The sequence below is a fragment of the Hipposideros armiger genome, unplaced genomic scaffold (assembly GCF_001890085.2).
Source record: "Hipposideros armiger isolate ML-2016 unplaced genomic scaffold, ASM189008v1 scaffold_952, whole genome shotgun sequence".
Classification (NCBI taxonomy): Eukaryota; Metazoa; Chordata; class Mammalia; order Chiroptera; family Hipposideridae; genus Hipposideros; species Hipposideros armiger.
In genome coordinates, this window is record NW_017732302.1 from 382456 (window position 1) to 409796 (window position 27341).

Here is a 27341-nt window from a genome sequence, read left to right on the forward strand (position 1 = left end):
TTCCCATCCCCCCAATTCCCCAATAAAAATCTTTAAAAAAAAAAAAAAAGAAAAAAAAAAGAAAGACCTTTTCCACATCTGAATTTGCAAGAAGTTCCCCCTGTTTTTATGTAATGCACTTATGGGTATCTTCTTGTTACATTTATATATTTTCTCTGCTCCTAGTGTACAGAGGTATTAAGCCAACTAGTTGCCCCAATATTATTTATTAAAGTGTCCACCCTACCCTTAGGAAAATGTATAACTCACTCTTTTCATGCCTTGGGTAAGCAGGTATACTGGATCTATATTGCTGTATAGCATATCACCGCAAACTTAGTGGCTTAAAACAATACACAATTATTATTTCATAGTATGTATGATTCAAGAATACAGCATATTTTCACTGGGTCCTCTTCTCAGAGTTTCATTGAACGAAAGTCAGTGTTGGCTGGGCTATGCCCTTATCTGGAGGCTCAATTAGAGAAACGTCTGCTTATAAATTCCATCAGGTTTTTGGCAGAATTTATTTTCTTAGGAGAGGAGGACTGTTATGCCAGCTGTTGGCTGCTCTCAGCACCTAGAGATCACAATCATGTGCTTGCCACAGGCCCCCTCCTTCTCAGCTTTGCAGAACCTCCCACTCATCACATTCCTTTAATGCCTTGAATTTCTCTGCCCTCCCCTTCTGCAACTAGCTAGAGAAAAGGATAATCTCCCTATTGTAAACTTAACCGATTATTAACCTTAATTTTTGCAAAATCCCTGTTGCCATGTAATCATGGGGATAACACCAGAGGGTGGAGATCAGAGAGACACATTACATTTCTGCCTACCATACTATTTTGTATTCTTCCATGAGATGGCCAGTCACATGTGACCACAAGAGGGGACACAGGACAGGCACAGGAAAACAAAGTTGATTATACTCACAAGTCCTGGAGAGACTGTCATTGCATGCCATAAAGGTGCTTCACAGGAGGGATTACCAAAGGAGTGGGCTCAACTAAGCAGGTAAGGTGCTGAGAGGGTGGGAGAGGAGAGAGGGAGAGCGAGCGAGAACCCTTGGCAAGGGTCAGCCTTTCTACATTAGTATACCTGGTCACAACCTGTTTGTAGAGATGCTGAAACAGCAGAAAAATAAGAGTGTTACAACTTACAATACACATGTACATTTATCTAGACTCCAACAGATACAGGAAAGTTTTCCTGAAAAATGTATTTAATGGTAAAGGTATCATTCTTAGTTCACCATTTTATTGAGAATATAGGGTTTCAAAGGTGCTAGCTATGTGCAAAGGCTCCGTTTTATCTCCCTATTCTTCTCAGTTTTAAGTCCATGCCTCATGGCACCTGTATCCATTAAAACACAATGCTGTTAGTTACTCAGATCCCCACATGACATCAAAAAAGGTTAATCTGTTTCATTGCTATGGTTCCATGATTCTATTTTTGGACCACAGCATTTCGTTTCATTACTTTCATGAAAATGTAGCTACACATTTAGTTATGTTTCGTTAGTTTCAACGGAAATTTCTAGTCTTAGAAAGCTTTTGTTCTGGTTATCCATTTTACTATCAGGTACAAAACAGGAGTTTCAATCATGCCATTTTACTTTCATTATTACCTAGATTATATATGTTTCTACAAGTAAATTGTGTTGCATTTATTTTTAAAATATAGGCAAATAAGAAAATAAAATTTTATTAAAAAAAGGTATAATTAGAGCCATTTAACTTAACTCACATGTATAGCAATAGATGTTTCAGTTCCTAACATCACCAGCTTTCAAATGTACAATAGATGATTCTCTATTTGTTTCCAAGCCAGCATTTTTTTTTCCATATAGTAGTATCATTTCAAGTGAGTAAAATAACAATGTACTCTTGCAAACAAATTCAGAAATTGGTTGCCAGTCATACCATCTCAGAATATTTTCAATGTAGGAGCCCTTTGGACAACATGGCTGCCACACATGTACAAACATGCACACACACACTTGTAATTACTACGGGGCAAACAAAGTTTTTCAAGTTTTATCCTGTAGAAATAACTAGTTGTGTCTATATGCAACTGGGAAAAGTGGTAGAAAGTGGAAATGGTTATTTGAATAAATATTGTAACTATTATATGAAAATTTGCTCATGTTTTATATGATGTTAAGCCATATGAAATTGCTATTATTATAGCTTAAAGGATGTCAATTATTGGCTATTTCATAAGGTTTAATATATTTAATATAGTTACTGTAATATCCAATAAACATTTATTGACAAAGCATGCATCTCACTTTATTTTAATAGAAGCTTTAGTGTTTTAAAATCATACCAACTATTTAATATTTGGTTGTTGCATCTATATTATGATAAACATTCGTGTGGAATGAAATATTTAAACAATTCTCTGAATATCTTATCTACTTAACAAATAACAGTATGTGTTTTATCCAATATTTGAATAATTATAGTTATGACTTTAGGAAAAGTTTGACCAAATACACTTTTGTGTTCTGATTTATCTTCTAAACAATTTATGGTCTGTATTTTATGTAACATAACTGCCAAAACTGTTTAACAGTCCTAAATCCAGATGTTGTACAAATCTGATCTTAAGGCTAAAGGCCTTAACCTATAGCCCAAACTCATGAGTATTTTGTTGTTTGCAGAGGATCGTATTTTGCTCTAGTATTTCTTACTTTATAATCATAGTCTTGCAAGTCTATACAACCTTTGGAAAGCCACAATTACTCTCAGGTTTTCCCATCATTAGTAAAGTGAATTGCTTGGACAAGTTTATACTTAATATATACCGGTCTAATCTTCTGCTGATGCTCTGCCATCTCCACTATATATGGCATACATCGGGGGAAAGACTTGGGTGATATATCCTAGTGTATAGCAGCTACATATTCCTCATATTCCAAAACATAATTAGCACCCTTCATTCTTCCAGGGTCTATTACCCGCAAAAGAAACCTCTTCAGCTTCTAATTCTAAAATAAAGCTTTCATACATATAAACTTATCAGGCTACTGATACGTAATTATTGTAGACTTATATAATAGGATCATATAGCACCTTATATTTTCCTACTTAATACTTCAATTCATATTATAAAGTAATTAGTTGATGGCTATCTTCCAAATGTTCATATTTAAAATATTTATATAAATTGGGAACTGCCTGTATTTGTAATTTTTCATGTTAATTAACTCAAATGTATTTCATCTTTGAAAAGCACATACATATAGTTAAATAAATTAGTCAGGAGCATGTGCTTTATTTATTCTTAAGTGAAACATTTTCTTTTGTAAAAAGTTAATTGAAAATATCCTTATTCACGATAGGTGGTTAAGTTTTAAAATTGCATACTTATAATTAAATAGAACCAAGATGACATTTTAAAAATAGAGTTTTACAATAGATATTTGGTTCTCTCATTTGCACCTTGTATAATATTACAATAGAGCAAATAAACTATTATGTGTGTATCACTTTATTCCCTTCATTAAAGCAATTATTTAAAATAGAAAAATTGAATTGCCAGTGGTTGTAAGAGAAATGCTATTTGTACAGGTATCTTAAGGTATACAGTTATATCCTACATGTTTCTAAAACAGTTACACATGTTTCTAAAACAGTGATATATATATATATATTTTTTTTTCTTCTCTCTACAAGTTTATTCAACACCAAAATCACTGCCATTTGCTGAGATTATTACCTCTTCAAAGTTGACTTTACTGAGGTTGCTGGCCATCTTCACCAGTCATGGGACTCCCCCCGCAACCAATCCAGTCACACTCCATTTATACTCTGACTTTAAAAACACTCCTTCTCAGGCAACATTATGCAAAAACAGGGGCACATAGATTATTTTCTCACCACAAGCTCATTCAGCACCAAATCATTGCTCCAACTTTACTGAGGTGGTTGACCACGTCCGCGACCAAATCCACCTCTAAACTGGAATTCGGTTGTGGACCCAGCCCCGGCCTAGGCTTTCTTGTCAGCACCAGGAGGCATAGTGCTCCGTCTGTAGGTGTCTCTGTCAGCTTCCCCTCGTGTGAGTCTTGCAGGTCGCTCGCCCTCCAGACCTTTGGGCCTTGGCTTGCTGGTCTCAGGTCGGCTGCAGCGCAAACTGGCAGGCAAGATCTGGCCGGGGGGGTGGGGGGGGAGCAGGTGGAGATAATCACGGAGATACTGGATGCCCTGTTGGTAAGGTACCAGTAGAAATGTCTCCAGGCAAACTGTTCCTTCACATAGCCTTGTGATTTGAGAGACTACATGGCTTTCATGACGTGAAGATTAGACACATTCTTGTCTGCCAGCTCAGGGTGCTTAGGCATGTGAACATCCTTCTCGGCCATCATCACTCCCTCCTTAAAAAGGAGTTCATGAATGGCAATCCATTATGGCATCCACATCATTACAGCTTCTGCGTCCGGGTCTGGAGCTGGAAAGCTAAAACAGTTTTATTTATTTATTTATTTATTTATTTATTTATTTATTTGGGAATCAGGGAAGGGGAACAGACAAGTTGCTGTCCTTTTGTTCTTCAGTCTAGTTGTGGAGGACGTCACTTCACTGGCCCATGTTGGTGCCATCATTGCGTTCTTCCCAGGTGAGGCAGTTGCTTGCCGGCCATTGGACAGCTGCTTACCGTGGCTTATGGCAGCTTGGAGTAGCTCACGGCCCGCTGCTGGCCAGCCCCACTGCAGCCTACGCCGTTGCGGATGACTCACGGCAGTCCAGCTCCATTTGGAGCTGTTGTTCACCATCTTACCTATAGAGGGCGCAGCGTCACTGGCCCTCACGTGGGATCTGAACCTGGACCCTGCTGCTCAGAGCTGGAGTCCCAAGCCAACTCCTAACCAATGCGCCACTCTGCAGGCCCAAAGCAGTTATATTTAAATAGCATTATTGCCAAACTAATTTAAAATAATTATTTCCATATTGCATGAATGCTGATAATAAAGCAGGGTCATGCATTCTGTTCTCTCAGAGCCTAGGTCTGCCTGCTAAGGTTGACCTGGAAAAGCTCATGTACTTTAATGTCCTATGTCCTATAAATATGTGTTGGGCTGATATTATTTTAAAAAGGTGTTTTTCTGGGCTGGCCGAGTGGCGCGGTGGTTAAGAGCTGGCTTGGGATGCCAGAGGGCCCCAGTTCGGATCCCACATATGAGGGCCAGTGACACTGCCCTCTACTGTTGGGAGCCGGCTGCACCTCAGTGTCTGACATGGCCAAACGCACTGCTATTGTGACAAATTCTGAAGCTCTGACTGAGGAACAGATACTGCTTTACATCTTGAAAAATTTTTAAATTCCCTTGTGGATGCCCCCAGTAGGACAAAGATCTGACACCCCTTCTTATATTGGTTGTTTAGTTTATCTTAACTGAATAAGTGAGTTTCAGACATATTACGATAATTGTTTTGCTGTTAGTTTCTTAGTAATAAACAAGTTATGCACCTTATAATTCTTAAGATCCTGTTTAGCCAGTAGTGTTTGAAATAATTGCTAAGTAGTAAACATACTTTAGGTGCCAGGGCAGGAACTCTGCTCCAGCCACAAAGCCATTATAGGTAGACATTGAAACATTGTTAGGATAAGTTAGTCATTAGCATAGAACAGGTCAGGCTGTACCCTGTAACAGAAACATCAGTAGAAAGAAAAGCTCTGAGAAAAACAACTTCCAAAAGGGCAAAAGTTTAACTCTGGAAAAGGTCAACTGCCCAGTATAAAAGGGACATGCTGTAAAAATATAGTGAAAGCGCTCCTGTGTCTCCGCATGTCTTTTTCCTTTTTCCTCGCCGACCCTGCCTCCACCTGAGGGAACCCCTGGACCTGCGAGAGCTGGTCTCCCGCACTCTACAGCTAAGATGCTGAACAACAGCTCAACCTGGAGCTGGGCTGCCCATGAGTCGCCTGCGACGGCATAGGCTGCAACCCCTGCTGCAGTGGGTTGCCATGGGCTACCGTGTGTAGCCAGCAGCCAGCGTGAGCGGCTGTCCAGAGACCGGCCACTGATCTGCCTCGCCCAGGAAGTGATGGTGCCAACTTGGGCCTGTGAAGCAATGTCCTCCACAACTAGACTGAAGAACAAAAGGACAGCAACTTGTCTATTCCCCTTCCCCCAATTCCCCAGCGCTGTTCCCATCCCCCAATTCCCCAATAAAAATTGAAAAAAAAAAGGTGTTTTTCATAAAAATATATGAGGTCCAACAATTAACTTCACCAACTTGTTGCAACGATGTTGCTAACCTTTTTTTATATCAGAGGGATTATTCATTATGAATTTGTTTCAACTGGACAAACAGTTAACCAAGTTTACTATTTGGAAGTGCTGAAAAGACTGTGTAAAAAAGTTAGATGGCCTGAACTTTTCGCCAATAAGGCACTGTCTGTGAGGGAGTTTTTAGCCAGTAAACAAATAACTGTATTGGGACACCCTCCCTACTCACCTGATCTGTTCCCCAATGACTTCTTTACCTGAAGATAAAGAAAGTATTGAAAGGAAGACGTTTTGATGACATTCAGAACATCAAGGGTAATACAACGACAGTTCTGATGGCCATTCCAGGAAAAGAGTTCCAAAATTGCTTTGAAGGGTGGACTAGGTGCTGGCATCCGTGCATAGCTTCCCAAGGGGAGTACTTCGAAGGTGGCCATAGTGATATTCAGCAATGAGGTATGTAGCACTTTTTCTAGGATGAGTTCACAAACTTAATTTTCAGACCTCGTATGTTGGAAATATATCCTGAGATAATGCCACCAGAACTGGAAGTAAATTTAAAGATGAGGAAAACTTTTGTAAATTATATTCTCTCTCTGAAAAATAATAATTTTAAACTATAACCCCTCAGGCTAGAGTAGAGGGGGATATTGTTAGATACAAAATATGGAAGCAGATACTTATCCTTGAGGAAGAAAAAGGTAGAAAGACTAAGGGAGAATATCCCTTCTCAATCAGAACTTACAATCATATTTGATTCTGTCATAAAGTGGGAATGGATAAACTCAATATCTAGTAATGATTGTTATTCTTCTGAGGGAATTATATCAACATAAATTGCAACATAAATATCCTATGTCATGTACATATTTAGCATACATAATACTGTACACAAAGTGATAACATATTTATTCAAATACACAGAATGAAGGGCACACAAAACCCCACTCATCTGAATAATTTGTTTGATTTTCTACAAAATTGATCCACAGGATTAGAAGAGAAGATGTAACTGCTATTTAGGAGTCTAGACTCTGAAATTAGACTGTCTAGATAACAACTTTCAAAAAGATTATTTAATAGCTGTGTGACCTTGACCAAGTTAATTATCTTCTCTGTGCCTTATTTTACCTATATATGAAGTAATAATAATGTTCATGGGGTTGTTGTGAGAATGAAATACATCTGTGAGTATAAAGCCTAAAAAAGATGTCTCAACATCTGAAAATAAATATCGGCCATTATTTTTCTATCTGTATTAACATACCTAAAGAAGATGAATTTCAGTTAATATGAGGATGGGATCAAAGCTGAAAAGAAAAAAGTGCAGAGACTAATGTGGGCAGTGTTTATCAAATGTGTTCCAAAGAAGGATGTGGGTCCAATTATAAATCTGAGTACTTCTTTTGTTTAATTGGCATGGAGAGTTGTGGAGATATATAAATCAGGCAATTTTAGCCTAATAACATTACATATTTGAGTCCTTTGTGGCTGGATGAACTTAGAAATCCCAAGAGGCATAGTTGAGAAACAATTGAAGATCTAACTGTAGGACAAATTACTAGGTTTTGTTTTACTGAGTATGCTAGCTGAAACTAGGTGCAAAATTACTTTGAAATATAAACTGGTATTTTAGAGGCTAAATGAAGGAAAAAGGAAGAGGAAAAATGAGGATCCTTAAGTTTGGGAGAAAAGAAAAGAGATTTTTTAAGGGGATTTTATAAATCTTTGATATTTTGTTTATGACATAAACTTTTAAAAAACTTTCTCTTCACAAAATGTTCTTAAAAATATTTCTGTCTTGTTAGACAATGGGAAGTTGGATCTACTTTTGGGATGTGTCAAGCTGTTGAATCTATCAGAGTGGGTAAAAGGTCAGGAAAAACTCTGCCTAAGTAGACGTGTCACTTCTGGATTATACCCCAATCTAACTTATCTTGTTCAGTCTGTGCTCCAACAAGGCAGCATTCTTACGATATATTGACTTTTCGTGTGGATATGTCCACAGGAAAAGCATATGCTATTCATGCACTGTGACTATTTTTGTCTGTGTTATATTACATTTTTCATTTTGAATGAATGTATCATCTTAATTTGACACATCCATCTCCATCTCTAGTATGTACTTAGATAATGGAATATTACTCAGAAAGATAAATTTACTCTTTGTATTCTGAAAAACAAAATAAGTCCTAGAGGTTTTACTTTTTTTATTTATTTTATAATTAATTAACTAGCTAATTAATTAATTAATTATTTTTCTGTGGAGAAATCAGCTGACAGTGTTTTGGGAGCACCCTTATAGGTAACTAACTGCTTTTCTCTTGCTGCTTTTAAGATTCCCTTTTTGAAGTTAAATTGAATTACATTAGCAATGTGTAGTATGGTGCTCATTCAAAAGATGGTGTTAATCAAATGAATGTGTGCGTCATTCATTGTATTATGATTTTAAATCAGATTTTCCTTTTCTTAAAATGTATATACATTTTTTTGGCACCCTTTGTGTGTGTGTGTGTGTGTGTGTGTGTGTGTGTGTATCAGATGTAGCAAATCATAGGGCAGAGGTCTAGCATCTCAGGAGAGTTTCCTTAGACTTACAGCTAGACCCTCCCCCAAATGCATGAAGGTGTTAGAGACTGTCAGAAGAGCAAGGTACTGACTATATTACATGTTATGCCATAAACACTTTGTGAAAGGGATTAAGTTTGAGGGGAGCTATTATTTTATATAAAATAAATTATCTTCAACAAATATTTGCTTTTTGAATATCATAAAACTGTTGCATTTATCCCGCTTTCCTTAAATCATCTTTTCTCTACCAACTTTTTCGTTGTGTATTTGATCATCTAATGAATTATTGCTTCAGTGACACATACTGGAAACTAAATTTTGTTCCCAAGAAGGTGTCCAAAGAATTAATCTTTTTTATTACAAATAATTCATAATGCCAAGGTTAGCCTCTGGCAATCTTAGAGGAAAGAATGCATGATCGTGAAATTTTGTCCTCCATTACAATACTACAAATTGTCTTATGGTACTCAGAGAGTTACCCTAGGAAACCAGCTTATACATGCTTTATGTTAGTCAAAAGTATTTTTCAAATTGCATCCCTATAGTCTTGTTTGATCATTAATAGTATACATAAGTCAAGCGTGTTAGAGAACTAAGATGAAGTGGGAACATAAAGTCTCTTATTAAGTGTTTCTGACTTTTCAACATTTGACTCATTTAAGTGATAGAGGCAGAGGATAAGGTGTTCAATACTTCACTTCCAAATAAAAGATGTTTCCCTTTCGGAGCAAAGGAAATTACAAGGAAAAGACAAATAAGGGTTTGAGATAGAGGATATATATATTCTTTCTGTATATAAATATATATCCATATGTAACATATATGACATATATATATATATATATATATATATAACATAATATATAATGATTAAAACTGGAGTGAGGAAGAAGTCTCCTGGGATACCTAAATTCTATTGACAGGATTCTTTTCACCCTTAATAGGTTCTCTTAATCTTCATAAATGAAAGAAGCCAGCTATCTGCACAGTGCATGTCAAAGGAAAGTTATTTTCCAGCAGGAGAATAATCTTGTAGAAATCATAATATGCAAGTGATAGAAAATTATCAAGATTTTCATTGTTTTAACTAAAACAATTCAATGGGATATTTATTTTCAGGTTTTTTTGTGTGTTTTTTTTTAAGTTTTTATTGGGTAATTGGGGAAAGAGAACAGCCAAGTTGCTGTCCTTCAATCTTAGTTGTGGAAGGCACAGCTAGTTCAGCTCCTGTCCAGTCGCCATCTGGCCGCCTATTAGCAGCTCGCAGCCACTCAGCTCAAGGTGCCGTGTTCCATCTTAGTTGTGGGTGGGTGTAGCCCACCATCCCATTCGAAAGTTGATTGAGAAAACTTGTTGCTAAGAGCACACACTCTAACCACTGAGCCATCTGTTAACTTGCCCATCAGCAGCTCAGGGCAGTTCAGCTCAAGGTGCCTGTTCAATCTTAGTTGCAAGTAGGAGCAGCCCACCATCCCATGTGGGAGTCAAACTGGCAACCTTGTTAGGAGCACGTGCTCTCACCAGCTGAGCCATCCTGCCACCTGTTGGCAGCTCAGCCACAGCTCAGCTCGGGCGCAGCTCACTGGCCCATGTGGGAATCGAACTGGCAACCCTGTTGCTCAGAGCTCGTGCTCTTAACCATCTGAGTCACTCGGCCGGCTGTATTTTCATTTTTTTATTGATGAAATATATGTGTGGCATTTTCTATCTCAGTGTTCATATCTCCCCCTCCAGTCTACAAAAGGAGGCTAAGTACTCCCCCCAAACCCATTTCATGTGTGGCAGTCATCAGAGTGCTCCTCATGCAAGAACTGTAATTGACTAAGGGTCCCAGCTGCTGCACTGAAATCCACTGTTGTGTTTGCACTGAGGCCATGCTTTCCATGGGACACTCCCAGCGAAGACTGAACTCAGGATATTAAGTTTGTCTTGTTTCTGGTTAATGGAAGACTCCACTGACAGGCAAATTTGGTTCTAGGTCTCCCTGTTCATCTTTCTGATCTTTCCTTAGAACTCATAACAGTCTAAGCCACTTTTACCTTCTCTCGCTCCTTCACTGCAGGTCATGCCTTGCATAACTGCACCACAGTTTGACAACATTCCCAGCCTCCCCCAGGTCCCTCCCCTTTTTCTTTCACAGGTATTTCCCCTATTAAATTTATTGCACACATATAGCAGTTTGATTCAGATTCTCAGAGCACCTGGACTAACACACCCAATCTGTGATGTAGTAGAATGAAATTTTCTCTAACCTACACTTCTTTATTCTCTGGAGCATACTAGATTAAACAAACAGGCACACAAGAATCCAAAGTTATTATCTCTAGCAGGCACCGCTGCGAGGGTTTATGGTTTTCTTTCTGGGCTACGTTATTTTACAAGTGAGGGTGACATTTCCTAAAACTCAGTATACCATTGACAGCTGTCCTTGATTTCTTGCCATAGACTTCAGTTTCATCTGATGTGTTCTGAGATGTTTAGATGTTTTCTGGGAACTAAAATCATTAAATAGATACAATAAGATGTGTTTTGCAGGAGAGAGTGTTGGGCAGGGGTTGAGGGAAAAATGACTCTGGATGCCTCAAATACCAATGCTCATGAAGTACAAGAATGGCTGTCAGGTTTTATTTCTTTTTCGTTTTTTACATTTTGACCGCCACTCATTTCTTCCACCCCTCCCACCCCCACCTGTGGAAATTTCCCCACTGTGGAAATCACCAATCTCTTCTCTTTATCTTTGAGCTTGTTTTTGTTTTTGTTTTCGATTACACAGATAAGAGAGATCCTAGGGTACTTTGTCTTTATCTGTCTGACATTTCAGTTGCATGATGCCCTCAAGATTCATCCATGTTGTTGCAATTGACAAGGTTTCATTGCCTTTTATGGCTAAGTAATATTACTATATATGTATCACAATTTCCTTATACATTTGTCAATTGATGGACACTTAGGTTGTTTCAATATCTTGGCTATTATAAATAATGCTGCAATGAGCATGCAGGTGCATATATCTTTTCTAGTTAGTGGTTTTGTTTCCATTGGATAAATACCCACAAGTGGAATCGCTGAGTCCCATGATAGTTCTATTTTTAATTTTTTGAGGAACCTCCACACTGTTTTCCATAGTGACTGCACCAATTTGCAGTCCCACCAGCAGTGCACAAAGGTTCCCTTATCTTCACATCCTCAACACACTTGTTATGTTTTATCTTTATGCTAATAGCCATTCTAATAGTTATGAGGTGATACTTACTGTGGTTTTGATTTACATCTCACTGATGATTAATGACATTGAGTATCTTTTCATGTACTTGTTGGCCCTCTGTATGTCCTCTTTGGAAAAAAAAATCTATTCAGATCATCTGCCCGTTTTTTAATCAGGTTGTGCTATTATTGACTTGTTTGATATATATAGTATATATGGTATTATATATATATAGTATATAATATATGCAGAGGGTGCCAAAAAATGGATACACATTTTAAGAAAGGAATAACTGTATTAAAATTGTAATACAATGAATGACACTAGCATTCATTTGATTAGCACCATCTTTTGAGCGAATGTCATACTACATATTGCTACCGTAATTTAATTCAACTTCGAAAAGTAATACATAGATGACATCTCTTAAAATGTGTACATTTTATTGGCACCCCTGGCATATATATAGTATTAGCCCCTTATCAGATATATGATTCACAAATCTTTTCTCTCATTCAGTAGATTGCCTTTTCATTTTGTTTATGATTTCCTTTGCTGTGCAGAAACTTTTCAATTTGATGTGGTCCTGATTGTTTATTTTGCTTTTGAACCTTATGCTTTTTTATTTTATTTTAAAAAATATTGCTAAGACCTATGGCCGGAGCTTACCACCCAGGTTTTCTTCTAGGCTTTTCATGATTTTAGGTCTTACATTCAAGTCTTTACTCCATTTCAAGTTAATTTTTAATGCAAGATATGGTCAAGTTTCATTCTTCTGCATGTGGCTGCCCAGTTTTCCCAACACCATTTATTGAAGAGACTGTCTTTTCCCCATTGTATATTCTTGGATGTTTTATTATAAATTAATTGACCATATATGCATGGGTTTATTTCTGGACTCCCTATTCCACTGAACATTGTCTATTTTTATGCCAATACTATACTGTTTTAATTAGTATAGCTTTTTAATACAATTTGAAATCAGGGAGCATGATACCTCCAGCTTTTTTTTTCTCTCACTCAAGATTGCTTTGGCTATTCAGAGTTTTCTTGTGGCAATGAATTATTTAATCAGTGAATGTATGTCAGAAAATCTGAATCCTGGTAAAGCAAACATTTGTTTCCTTGCTTGTTTGTGGAATTAAAATATTGGAAATAAATTTTATAAAGCCAAGGAAATTAATATATTTATAAATCACGTATTAAGAACAGGAATATAAAAAAGAAAATATATCTATATGAGTGTATATAACAAATATTTCTTCCTACAAGCATTGTTTTTTTCTACTATCAGTAGAGATTGAATTAATTCATCTTAGATTTAAAGGCCTTGATACAAATTCACTCTTTGCTTATTTCAGCAATACTCAGGTAAAATGTGCCCAGTTGCATTCTCATATATGATCCTTTAAAGTCTTCTAAAAGAACTTCTATATTCCCATCGAAATTTTGAAACAGATGTGTCAAAAACAATAAACTGTCCTGAAAGTTCAAGAGGAGTCAGAGTTAGAACAAAGCTGGGTTTTTGTTTGTTTTTTCTGATGTTGAGTAAGATATTTTGGTTTAAAAGGTTTTGAAGCCTTTGAGCTCAAGAAATTTTCTGTGCATTTTAAAGAAACGAAATCAGTTTGGAGACTTTATCTTTAAGGGAGCAATCAGGGAAGATATTTGGCCCAGCACAGAGAGAGATAGAAATTGCAAAAACTGATGCTTTAAAGGAATAGATATTTCTTATGATAAAATGGCTAAGAATTTACCCTTGAGTTAAAATCACATGTGTGGATTTGATTGAACTAGAAATCTATCTGTCTGGTCATTAATCATTAAAGTGTAAATATTTTACCCAAACTTTTTGTTGATATAATTTTCTCTTTTCACAGAACATTTTACATATTTCCAATAATTTTTTCAATTCATGTGTATGAACATCGTAGCATACACCAAAAGATGTATTGGGGCAGAAGAAAATACTAGAACTACTCATGCTTACCATTTATATAATCATAATTTATTTTTACTTGTGTCTACACCTCATAATGTATATAGGACATATATGCACATGTGTAATATTTAGGAATAAATCCATAAACATTTATTGGTAGCACTTTCTCAAAAAATGTATGGAATATAGGTTCAACAAAGTTTGTAGATCATGGATCTACAGAACTAGAATATTTGATAGTTTCCACTTCAGGTAACTACTTCTATCCACCTGGATTCCCTTCTGACCCAGTAGATGATCTGACAACTTCCAACAATATGTTGAAATCTTGTTGCTCTTTATTTATTTATTTATTATTTTAAAATTGGAATAAGAGTGCCTTGTATGAAGATAGGTACAGTTACTGAAGTGCTTTAATTCCACTGAAAGATTAGTGAATGAAAATTGTAAACATCTAGCCCTTAATTTTAATTATGACCCAGCTGATTCTCTGTGTATTTTTTTTAATTAACACACTTATACGAGGTTGGACAATTAAGTTCATGAACTCATCCTAGAAAAATTGCTACATACCTCATTGCTGAATATCACTACAGTCACCTGCAAAGTACTCCCCTTGGGAAGCTATGCACCAACGCCAGCCTTAGTCCTCCCTTCAAAGCAATTTTGGAACTCTTTTTCTGGAACGGCCATCAGAGCTGTCATCATATCACCCTTGATGTCCTGAATGTCATCCAAAGGTCTTCCTTTCAATATTTTCTTTATCCTCAAGTAAAGAAAGAAGTCATTGGGGGGGCCAGATCAGGTGAGTGGGGAGAGTGTTCCAATACAGTTCTTTGTTTACTGGCTATAAACGCCCTCACAGACAGTGCCGTGTGGGCTGGTGCATTGTCGTGATGCAAGGGCCATGAATTGTTGGCGAAAAGCTCAGATCATTTAACTTTTTCACGCAGCCTTTTCAGCACTTCCAAATAGTAAACTTGGTTAACTGTTTGTCCAGTTGGTACAGATTCATAATGAATAATCAATCCCTCTGATACAGAAAAGATCAGCAGCATCATTGCAACAAACTAGCGAACTTAGTTGTCAGATCTCGTATATATTCTTCAATTTACAATGGGATTATGTACTGATAAACCCACGGTAAGTTGAAAATGCTGTAAGACAAAAATGCATTTAATACATCTAACCCACTGAGCATCATAGCTTAGTCAAAACTACCTTAAACATATTCAGAACACTTAGATTAGCCCACAGTTGGGCAAATCATCTTTCTGCCTCTGCCAACATCACAGGAGAGTATCATATCATACCACATATTGACAGTCCAGGTAAAGATAAAAATACACAAAAATTACTTTGAAATAGATTACACTCAAATTTTGACTTTGTTGCCTGGACTTTGGTTGTTGTAACTAAAAAGTCGTTGCCAAGACCAATGTTGAAGATTTTTCTTCTTTTTTTCAATTACTCATATAATTGACATTCAATATTATTTTATATTAGTTTCAGGTGTACAGCATAGTGGTTAGACATTTTTATAATATATAAAGTGATTCCCCAATAAGTCTAGTACCCATCTGGCACTATACATAGTTATTGCAATATTATTGGCTGTATTCTCTGTACTGTAGTTGACAGCCCCATGACTATTTTGGACTACCAATTTGTACTTCTTAATCCCTTCACCTTTTTTACCCAGCCCCTCAACCCTCCTCCATCTAATAACCATCAGTTTGTTCTCTGTATAATAGTGTTCATAATAGTGTTTTGTAATCCTTTGTATTTCTTCAATATCAGTTGTAATGTCTCCTCTTTCATTTGCAATTTTATTTATTCAGGCCTTTTTTTTCTTGGTTAGTCCAAATAAAGGTTTGCCACTTTTGGTATCTTTTCAAAAAACCAGCCTGCTTTTGTTGGCATTTTCTATTGTTATTTTAGCATCTGTTTTATGTATTTCTGCTCTAATCTTTATTATTTCATTCATTCTGCTAATTTTGTGCTTAATTCTTTGTTTTATAGTTCCTTAAGGTATAGAGCTAGGCCGTTTTTTTGAGATTTTTTTTTAACTTAATGTAGGCCTTTATTCCTATAAACTTCTCTCTTAAAACTGCTTCTACAGCATCCCGTAAATTTTGGTATGTTGTTTTCCCATTTTTGTTTGTCTCAAGATTTTTTTAAAAATTTTTTCTTTTGAATTATTTTTCTGACTCGTTGATTTTTCACGAGTGTGTTGCTTAAATCTGCATATTTGTGAATTTTTCTCCTGTTATTGATTTTTAGTTTCATATCATTGTGCTTGGAAACAATGCTTGATATAATTTCAATCTTCTTAAATTTGTTAAGACTTTTTTGGGGAGGTCCAACATGTGATCTATCTTAGCCATATATGCACTTTGGTACTGTTGGATGGAATGCTACATGTCTCTTAGGTCCATTAGGTTTATAGTTTTGTTCAAATCTACTGTCTCTCGTTGATTTTTCTGTGTGGATTGCCTATCTCTTGTTGAAAGTTAGGTATTGAAGTCCTCTACCATTATTATATTGCTGTCTATACTCGTTTTATATATTTAGATGCTCTGTTGTCGGGTTCATATATATATTTAAAATTATTATAGCCTCTTGATGAATTGATCCCCTTATAATTATATAGTGATCTTCTTCATCTCTTGTTACAGATTTTGACTTGAAGTCTATTTGTCTGATATAAATAGAACCACTCCTGCTCTCCTTCAGCTACTATTTGAATAGAATATTTCCTTGCTTCCCTTCACTTGTGTGTGGCCTTAAAGCTGAAGTTATCTTGTAGATGGTATAGAGTTGGTGATATGTTTTTTAATCTACTCAACCACTTTATGTATTTTGATTGGGGAATTGAGTCTCCTCTTGAAATTCTCTATTTCATTGTTTGTATTCTTTAGCTGCAGAATTTCTGTTTGGTTCTTTTTTTGTGATTTCTGTATCTTCCTGGACATCTTGTTTCCATGTATTATTTCCCTGATTTGACTGAATCATCTCTTGGAACTTACTGAACTTCCTTTAAGCAACTTTGAGTTCTTTGTAAGTCGATTAAAAAATATCTATTTCTTTGAAGAAGTGTCAGTTATTGGAAAATTATTATTTTTTATTATGAATATATCATGCTTCCTTGATTTCTTATGTTTTCTTGAAGTTTTGTGTTGCTGTCTTTTTGTTTTAAATAATTATCCCTTCCAGTAGTTACTGACTGCCTTGGGGAGGAAAAGGCCTTCACCAACCAGTCCAGCTGCGGATTCTGGGGATCTCTCAGGCTTTTCTATGGATGCACACATTTCACTCCTCTTTTTTCCTGTTGGGAGAGCAGTTTTAGTATTGTATGCCTTCTCTTCATCCCACAAAGCCAGGCCTAGTACCCAAAGCCTCCTGTTTATTTATCCCAAAACGATACCCTGATGTATTCAAGATTATATACCTTCACCCAATCTAGCAGAGTTGGGCCAGCTCTCTGTGTGTGCTTGTGCATTACCTACAGAGGTGTGTGCATCCTTCTGTGGGAGCATGTATAGGGTTCTGGCTATACTTTGAAGGGACATGTGAAGTGTTAGGGCCTTGCATGGGCTAGCAGGGTGGTCTGCAGGTGACGTTTCCTACAAGGTTTATTATCAAGTCTCTTGGTAGATTCCACAAGGTGCTTAGTTGAAACCATGTCCTTTTGTTGAGTTTTGTGCCCCAGTTACTTGAGCCTCTACCAGTTTTCCCTTCTCCTGGTTGCCTGAGGACTATTCAGTCATGCTAATCCCCCAAATGTTCTGGGTTGGGTAAGAAAGAAGTGGACCTCTTGAGCAGGTGGTTAAGCTAAGCACTCTCTATGCTCTCGCTTTCCCCCATAGGAGAAATATTGGGCCAATGGGGTCTCTCTTAGCACTAAGCAGTGCCACCATGTAGGAGGGGTGACATAGGTAAATTGACATTGTTTACTTACCCTTTTCAATGCTTCTATTCTTAAATTTTTTTGCTCTAATGGACTGCTGGGATCTCTGCTGTATTTGCAGGCTCCCACAAAGGTATTCTTGTCTATACATGATTGTCAAAATCAGTGTTTCTGTGGGAGATGAGGGGTCAAAACTCCTACTCCACTATCTTGTTAATATCACTCTCCTGTTGGTCCATTTCTAATGAGAAATAAAACTAACTTTTCTATGTAGAATAGTGGAACAATAGCTTTGATTCACTTACTTATTGTACCATTAATTTATCTACATATAGTTTATTTTTAATGACTGTAATCAGCCTCTTCTGGGTGATATATAACCATGTGTTATGGACTGAATTTTATCTTCCCCAACATTCATATGTTGAAGCTCTAACCCCCAATGTGACTGTATAAGGAGATAGGGCCTTTAAAGAGGTAATTAAGATTAAATAAGTAAAAAAGCTGAGGCCCTAATTCATTATGACCAGTGTACTTCTAAGAACACAATTAAGACCGTAACAAGAAGGAAGTCAATATTTTCCTCATGTGCTGAGTGGAAGAAATTTAAAAAAACCCAGCCTTTTAGTTCGGAATTAAAGCCAAAAACAATTGTTTACGTTTCAAAATATTTAAACATCCTTCTGAATTTTTGAGTGGATACACACGACGCAGATGTTAGAAACACTGTACAACTCATTTTAAGGGTACATAGTAGTTCTTTGGTTAAATATTTTGTTACTACTCCATGCCTTCTCATAAGGCGCCCAACAGGGTTATTGTCTTTGTTTCAATAACACTTTGCTTACCATTGTGAGGTAACACAATTTAAAATTTGACATAACAATAAAGTAGACAATGAATATATACTAACTGTATTAGACTGAGTTGATTATGTTCTTCACCTAGATATATATTAAAAGGTGCTTTTTTATTAGAGGAGGCCAAACATATCAAGCTTTTTCAAAGGTTCATATTAAGCTCCAACTTCAGAGAACTGCTGCATTGTAACATCTCATTTTGGATATATAACAAAGAAGAGGATATGTATTAAAGTGTTAGAATAGCAGTAACTGGATCCCCTGTGTTCTCCTTTTCCCTCTTTGGATCAGTGGCACAATGCAGAAGGTTTATGTATAATTTTTAAAAATCATATAACTAGAAATTATTACATTGAGCAGGAACACTTGTCAGTTTAGCTAATGCCAACGTTAGAAAAGCTATCACCAACATAAGTTCACTAGGTTTATTGTGCTGATTTAATAAGTCTGTGTTTAGTTTTTATGAAGAAATAAGGTAATTTAAGTCTACCCCAAAGGTTATTAATATCCTAACCATTCTTACACTTTTTATAATTCAGGTCAAGCCTATCTCTGGAGACATTATGAAACATTGAGCTGCTGCAATTATCAAGGGCACAGTTATGACTTGAATCTGGTCCCTTAACAGGGTTCAGAGACTGGATTTTGTGAATTGAAGTTGCCATCTTTTTATTATTTATTTATTTATTATTTTTTTAAAGATTTTATTGGGAAATTGGGGGAAGGGAACAGCACTGGGGAATTGGGGGAAGGGGAACAGACAAGTTGCTGTCCTTTTGTTCTTCTGTCTAGTTGTGGAGGACATTGCTTCACTGGCCCATGTTGGTATTATCATTGCGCTCTTCCTGGATGAGGCAAATCGGTCGCCAGCCAATTGACTGCCACTCATGGCGGCTCTTGGCAAGCTCACACTGGCTGCTGGCCGCTCACGCTGGCTGCTGGCTACACACGGTAGCCCATGGCAACCCACTGCAGCAGGGACTGCAGGCTACGCCGTCACTGGCGACTCATGGCAGCCCAGCTCCAGGTCGAGCTGTTGTTCACCATCTTAACTGTAGAGGGCAGTGTCACTGGCCCTCATGTGGGATCTGAACCAGGGCCCTGATGCTCAGAGCTGGTGTCCCAGGCCAACATGCCACTCGGCCAGCCCAAAACTGCCCTTTTAAAATGTTTTTTTTTATTTATCTAAGTGCATTTGGAGATGCCCTTACTTGCTACTACTCCTTCCTGCAATGAATGTTTGCTATGTTGGCTTTCTCCAGAACATATAAAGGTTATATAATTACATTTATTTATTTATTTAACCTACTGAGGCAATAAGGCCTGAGAAGGACTTCTGTGATATGCTTCAGTGGCCTTGTGATTTATAATTATATCATGTGGCCTACTATATGGCTTGATGGCAATAAATAATTATTTGGTTATTGCATTTTCTTCTTTCTTCAGAAAGCAGTTTGCAGCAGAATAAGTGTAATTTAAAAATAGTTTGGTTTTAAAATGTAAAGAAAAAAGAGTGAATTCTCAATCTTGAGACTTATGACTTTATTTATTTATTTATTCATTCCACTCTGAATCCCAGCATGGGCTGGTTATAAGGATTAGGGTACATTTGTAAAATCTGACTCATTCTAATGATTGCAAAAGAATCCTATTCTAATTTGGAATGGTGCTTTTATGTACTTTGGAATTTCTAGCTCTGGCAAAGCCTTTATAGTGCAATACCACAAACTTTGTAGAGATGCGATTTCTATAGAGGAAGAAGAAAATGGGCATCGCATAGACACACATCATCGCTAATGTATCCTGTCACAGCAGCAGCTCTTTGGCACAACATATGGCAACAGAATTACCTTTGTAGTACCCAACTGAGGGATATAATTTATCCAGTCTGAGGAACTATTGTGACAGGTAATACATTCAGTGCTGCACATGTTCCGCCTTCACACACACAGGCTATATGTTCACAAGAGCTAAATGTAACAGTGTAGCTCTGCTGTTGTTACCTTAACTGATGAATCAGGAGGTTTTCCTTTTATGGCAAAAATATCATCACAAATGACTAAAACAGGTCTGGAATAACATTAGCTCTGATGGACAGTAAGGAGAAGAATCTCAGCTTTTTTAGCTGAAAACAGCTGAGATTTATAAGCCACCTATTTCATTACCTGCATGATTATAAATTCCACTTATTTATTTTTAATATTGAATATCAGGGAAGGATGAACCGTGTCTGACTTTGAGTATGATTATAGATAAGTCTGAAGTATAGGCAAGATTTATCAGAGGCACATATTTATGAACAGGTAATTAAATTTCATAAGAATTTTCCTGGAAAGCTACACAAGATCTCTAAATTATTCTACACAATGATTGATTTAATGTGTTTATACTTTGTCTATGTTATAGTCAGTACCTTAAGTTAATTTCCTAGTTTCTTGTATCCAGTCAATTTGTCACTTGATCAAATAATATACTGACATTTTTCTTTTAAAGTCATATGATATTTATACTGGAAAAATAACTTTTAAATTATGTTCTGAGATCCATACATGTTCATGACATCTGCTTTTGTAGCCTCCTGGTACTTCAGAATCTAGATATATTTGGCTTGAATCCTTGCAATCATTTTGCTTATTAAAGGTGAAATTCTTCCAAAAGATTTTTATGAAATATCTAAGGGGTATAAAAATCTCATGAGTACCGTATCAACTGAACTCCTTCCACAGTGAAGATTCTGCTAATATACTGCACTGACTTGGAAGTAAAGCTTGTGCTCTTGTTGGATTTTTGGATTCTCTCTCACACTCTTATTCTCTCCTTCTTTGTCTAACACACATGCAGACACACACACGCACACAATACCATGCAAACACAACATGACTGTCCTTTTGTTCAGTAAACTCGACTAAATTTGTGGTTGGCTAAAGGAAGATGTAGAAGAATTTCTAACATTAAAACAGGTATTTTTTTAAATTAAAGTTTATTGGGGTGACCATTGTTGGCAAAGTTACATAGATTTCAGTTGTACAATTTTGTAATACATCATCTATATATCACATTGTGTGTTCACCACCCAGAGTCAATTCTCTGTCCGTCACCATATATTTGATCCCTTTTACCCTCATCTACCACCCCCCTCCCCCCTTAACCTCTGGTAACCACTGTACTATTGTCTGTGTGTATGAGTTTTGTTTCTTCCTTTGTTTTTCTTGTTCTTTTTTTGCTTTCAGTTTTATATACAATGTATGAGTGAAATCATATGGTTCTCTACTTTTGCTGTCTGACTTATTGTGCTTAGCATTATAATCTCAAGATCCATCCTGATATTTGTATTAAATATCAATTACTTCATAATTTTGTATGCTACTACAATTTAACGTCCAGAGCTTGTTAATTGTAAAGGGGTTGTGTTCCATCACGACCACGTGAGACCACACACAAGTTTGATCACCCATCAAAAATTATTGGAGCTTGGATGGGATGTGTTGCCACACCCACCATACTCGCCTGACCTTGTGCCATCAGACTTCCACTTGTTTCGCTGTCTTCAAAACTCCTTGCGTGGTATAATGTTCAATTTAGATGAGGCTGTAAATCAGCACCTTGTTCAGTTTTTCCCAAATAAAGACAGGTCTTTCTATGAACGACAAATTATGAAGCTCACTGAAAAATGGCAAAAGGTTATTGAACAACATGGGCAATATATCATTAATTGATTTTTGTTCTTTATATACATAGACAAAATACATTGGACTTTTCTGACAACCCATTATGAGTGTAACAAGGAGTTCTAGGTTGCAACAATTAGAATATCTAATAGAAAAACACTGGTCACCCTTGTTATTGACTTTTATGTATAAAAGAATGCAAACTTAAAAGCTTCAAATGTCACCAATATTATTGAGCTAATGAGAATTATTGAAACGAAATGAAAGCACTACTGAAAATGAAAAGGCGCTAAACAATTCAAAATAAGGGAAATGTTTTAAAATATGTTTATCACATTTCCAATTTACATATTATAGAAAGCATTAAGAGCCATTCTTGATTACGCTCATAGACTATCCACCCTGGCATTTTGCGTACACTAGTAGCAAACATTATACTGTGAAAGGCCATAGTTGGCCTTGTGGATCTCATCTTTAAATGGTTTCCTGCCAGTGAATTTTAGCTTTCCTTTACAATTGATCTTGGCTTAGTTATGAATGATTTTTTGAAGTCCTTCCTGATTTAGTGTGTGCCAAATCTTGAGGTTCCAAAAAGTGATCATCTAAAACTACTTAAAAGTTGAATATAATTACGTGCCTTTTTATGTAAAAGACCACATTCTCTGATCTGTCAGCAATCTGCTTTTTACCTGTTCCAAAGGATGTGACCTCTTTCTAACATTATGATAGTCAGTGGCTAAATTCATGCTTACCTTGCCCTTGTTGTCCTTATAGCATGATAAACTAAAAAAACCCCAAAAGACTAGAGCATATCTTTAACAATGAACACCTAATTAAAGAAGCATTTTTGAGAAAGAATGATACAAGTGTCCAGGTCCTTGAATGTAATAGATAAAAAACACATAGTCACTAAAATACATCAAATATAAGTGTTGGAAAATATTTGAAAACCCAAAACAGATGCTTTAAGGAAGTGACATAACGGAAACTTCCTGGCATGGCTCTGTCACAGTACACAAAGGAGGCCCTTGCTGGCTGGAGAGATCAGTAGATAGATTGAATATATTCTTCATCTTAGTCTTCACTGAATAAAATATCCAGGAAAACCCCACTCTCATGTTTTCTCTTCAATGAAATGCAGTGCATATATGAGAGCTCATTATAAAAATGTGCAAGGCATTCTAGACTTCATAAATAAATAAGCTAAAAGAAAATCCCTGATATTACAAGTTGTCTTTCATATCTTGAGAGATATGAAAGAACTCAAGGCTGAATATATCCTTTATGACTAAATTGTTTAGAAATGTGCTCCTATACCAGAGGATTAAGACACATTAATGTGACATCTCTTTAGAAGAATACTTTTAATATGAAATTATTGGAGCACACATTGATTCGTCTCCCTTCTTCACCGTCTGAGACAGAGAGAAAACACTGAATAGAACAACTGCATTTGTAACCAATTATGCCATATTCCTTCATAGAACAACCCCCTATGGACTTCCCATTCATCCTAAAACTTTCTACTACACACTACTTTCAGTCCACTGTTATCAGTAGAAATCTCTCTTTCCCAAGAAAATAGCCTAATTAATCTCTTTTCTCAATGCCACTTTCACCTTTTCATTTCTGCAAGACTGTGGTGTTAGAAACTGATTCTTTTCTCTGTCAGGTTTTACAGAGTTCTTAAACTCAAGTAACATGGAATTGGTCAGGTTTAAAAATTGCCGTTTCTTTAGAAAATTATTTCCATATCTCTCCACAGAGTGCAGTAGATTAAAGCTTTCTAAGCTTCACTCCCAGGAAATAATGGGAATAGAGAAGGTGCAACTGTAGAGTGGTTAAAGTCTGGAGAAATAAGAGTGCATCATCCTTTTATATTAAAATCAATAAAAATTATTTGAGAAAAGCTCAACAATAAAAGGTCTTTCCTATATTTTACTTAATTTAACTGAAAACAAAACAAAACAAAACTGTGCTTCTTCCCCATGTTTGTAGAACAAAACCAAGGCAAAAACCAAACACCAGCCCCACCCTCTATTTTCTTCCCACATAATGCAATGAAAACTACACCACCACTATAGCACACAGTCCACCATGACAACGTACATAATGGAAATAAAAGAAGAGCACTGTCATCCATGCATATTTCCCTTAGAACAGGTTTTACACCAATCCCACTTGATTCAGCCTCAGAGACAAGCTAGAAGTTAGACAAGAAGAAATCTCATTTCCCAGACCCCAGCAGTAAAGTTGCAATAGCTGTTCATTTTCCACTGAGCCAGAGAAAAACCTAAGGAGTCCCAAGACCTCTTGGACATAAAAGGTAGAAGACAAAGTTGTAGGCTCCGGAATTGTATAGACTGAGCATAGAAATCTTCCCACTCAAGTAACAAGCTTCCGTTCCTTGAAGAAAAGCCTCTTATGCCTCCATGTGGAGAAAATGGCCCAGGTGAGGGATTATGAAAAGAAGTGGTATGGGAGTTCCACTGAGTGTTTAGAGGCCTTCCCCAATAAGGATACAACCAATGTTTTTGCCCGTCTCCTTTCTAAATGCCCCTGAATCCATGCCTACTTTGGAAACTTCAACTTACTTCAGTAAATTTCAGGAATAGCATTTTGGGAACCTGGGCCTGTTTCCTTCCTGATAAAATGCAAGATTATAATATCCAAAGTAATAACCTGTGATTATTGTTTTGTAAGATGTATAAAGAAGGTAGGATGTCTTGAATTGAAAATTTCCAGTGATTAGATAACAATATACATATATATAAAAAATGGGGACTACAAGTAAACACCAAGCATGATCTATTTCACTTCAGGGCAGGAGCAGAAACTGAGACTACAGTCTAATTTTTAGCATCAGATTTCTCAGGGTTTAGCTCCCTAAGATCTGTGAAGCTACATTACAGCTTTCTTGAGGAATAGGTTTCTGTGCTTATTAAAAATCTGTCTGTACTTGAAGCAGTGGGAACAGGATTACTTCCAAGTGGGAGCTGCTGGAAGCTTCTGTCAGTCCCACCTCCACCCCTATCAATCCAAACATTTTAAAAGGAAAATAAATATGTATTAAAAAGGTAAAACCAAACCAAAACAAAACAAAAAAGAATGCCTGATTTTACTTTCTTTTTATCCTCACATGTTGAAGTTGATTCCTTTTTTTTTTTCCTTTTCCTTATGTTTAAATTATTTTCCTCTGTTTCATTTGGGAAACTTTTGGTCATTTTTTTCTGCTTTTTATTGTTTGGTTGTTTTTACCTTTTCCTCTGATGCTGAGAATGAAAACTAATAAAAAGTTTTCTCTAAAACCCGCTATCCAACAACCAACAACAGAAAGTTACGATTTGGAATTTTCTTCTCTTTACTGCATATTTTTCACTAGTACCACAAATAAGAGTTCACATTTGTAACGTATTTATGAACTCCCTGTATTTGTCCATCATGCTTATCGCCCTGCAGAAATAAATTAGCTACTCCTTAATATTGTCAATAAACAGTACAAAGGAAAACAGAGTTGAAAATTTCCCCAAAATTTCAACATTAAAATGAGGCCAGTGCTGTTAGAGAATTCTTTTATACTCTTTGTTTTCCATCATTCATGACAATAAACAAGGAAAGGTATTGAGAGAGGGAGAAAGATGGGTGACTTCGTATCTGTAGCAGCTTTGAGACCAAAATGTCTGGTTAGAAAAGCTAAAACATTCTTCTCTGAAGAAATCTCAGCACTGTAGTCTCAGATGAATTGGTCTGATTGTCTAAAGCTTTTTAAATCTAAGAGGAAGCAGAAGAAATGAGATCTTTGCTGCAGTGTTAATCATAATGACAGGTTCATATCTTCCATCTGTAAACAGTGAAATATCTATCAAAACTGAGTCCTGATAGCTATTGATGGTTCTCATAAAAGCCCTAGCAGCTACGAATTAGTTGGGTGAGCATAAATGGATCTGTCACAGTAAACAAGTGATTGACAATTTGAATTTATTAGGGACATAGAAAGTCATGGGTTGGTCTCTTGCTTCTTCTGTAGTTCCAGTTCGGCAGCCTTTTGTATCGACCAGCAACAGGACGTTGCTAAAGTTCTTGTGTTCCTCTGTAGACACAGCTTTGGGAGAAAGCACAAACAAGGGCCTGCTGGTGGAAATCTCAACCTTTTCCTCTGGCTGGGCTTTGGGGGTGAACTTCTGGCCTGGGGCTAACCCTGCATTCAGCAGATTTTCCCCTGACTCCCGGGACGTTGGCAGGGGGCACAGGAACAGGCATTGATTGTATCTTTTCTGGATCTCTGGGCCCCGACTTGGTCTGTAAAGATGGATCGATGCCTTCCTGGCGTATCACTTCTGCAGCTTTGCCTTTTGGGCGGTACATGGTGATATGGTTGGGGTCGTCTCCATTCCTTTCAAGCATTTCCCGAAGAACTCGTCTGCGGGCGTTGGTGAACCAGGCAGTGATCTTCAGTAAAGACAAACTGGTCTGCTCCGACAGCATTGGCTTCTCTGCTTCCGAAAGGTAGGCTTTAAACCGGTGCTCAAACAGCCCATCGCGGAGGATCTTTACGGACTCCTTTGGTAAGTACGCTTTTCTCTTCGTCTTGCCCTCTCGTGAGACGAGAACTTTATCTGTACCAGTGTTACTAGTCGACATGATTGAAGTGCCTTGGGTGGAACTTGGGGCCTCCATGAGGGTTTCTTCCGCTGCCTCCATTTTCTTGAGGCTTGTCGTCACTACCTTGGAAATCAAGGATAATGGCTGAGTTAGGATTAACGTAGGTCTGAGAGAACCAGTGAAGAAAGCTTGGGCAGGTCTCCAGGGGGAAGTCTCCACTTTTTGCTTCCCAAGCAGATAAACTGTTGCTGACAGCTTCGAGCCAGCGGGCTTTGTGACCTGGCATCCTTTATGACCTTTGTGCTGCCCCTCACTTCCCACTTCCTGGTTCCCTCTTTCCCTGCTACTCCACCGTTTTTCTATTCA

At 37.0% G+C, this 27341-nt stretch overlaps 1 pseudogene; it reads right to left on the reverse strand.

Moving 5' to 3' along the window:
• The window catches only part of LOC109375444 (putative 40S ribosomal protein S10-like), a 30601-nt pseudogene extending 3527 nt beyond the window's left edge, over window positions 1-27074 (reverse strand).
• Between the last annotated feature and the right edge of the window lie 267 nt (window positions 27075-27341).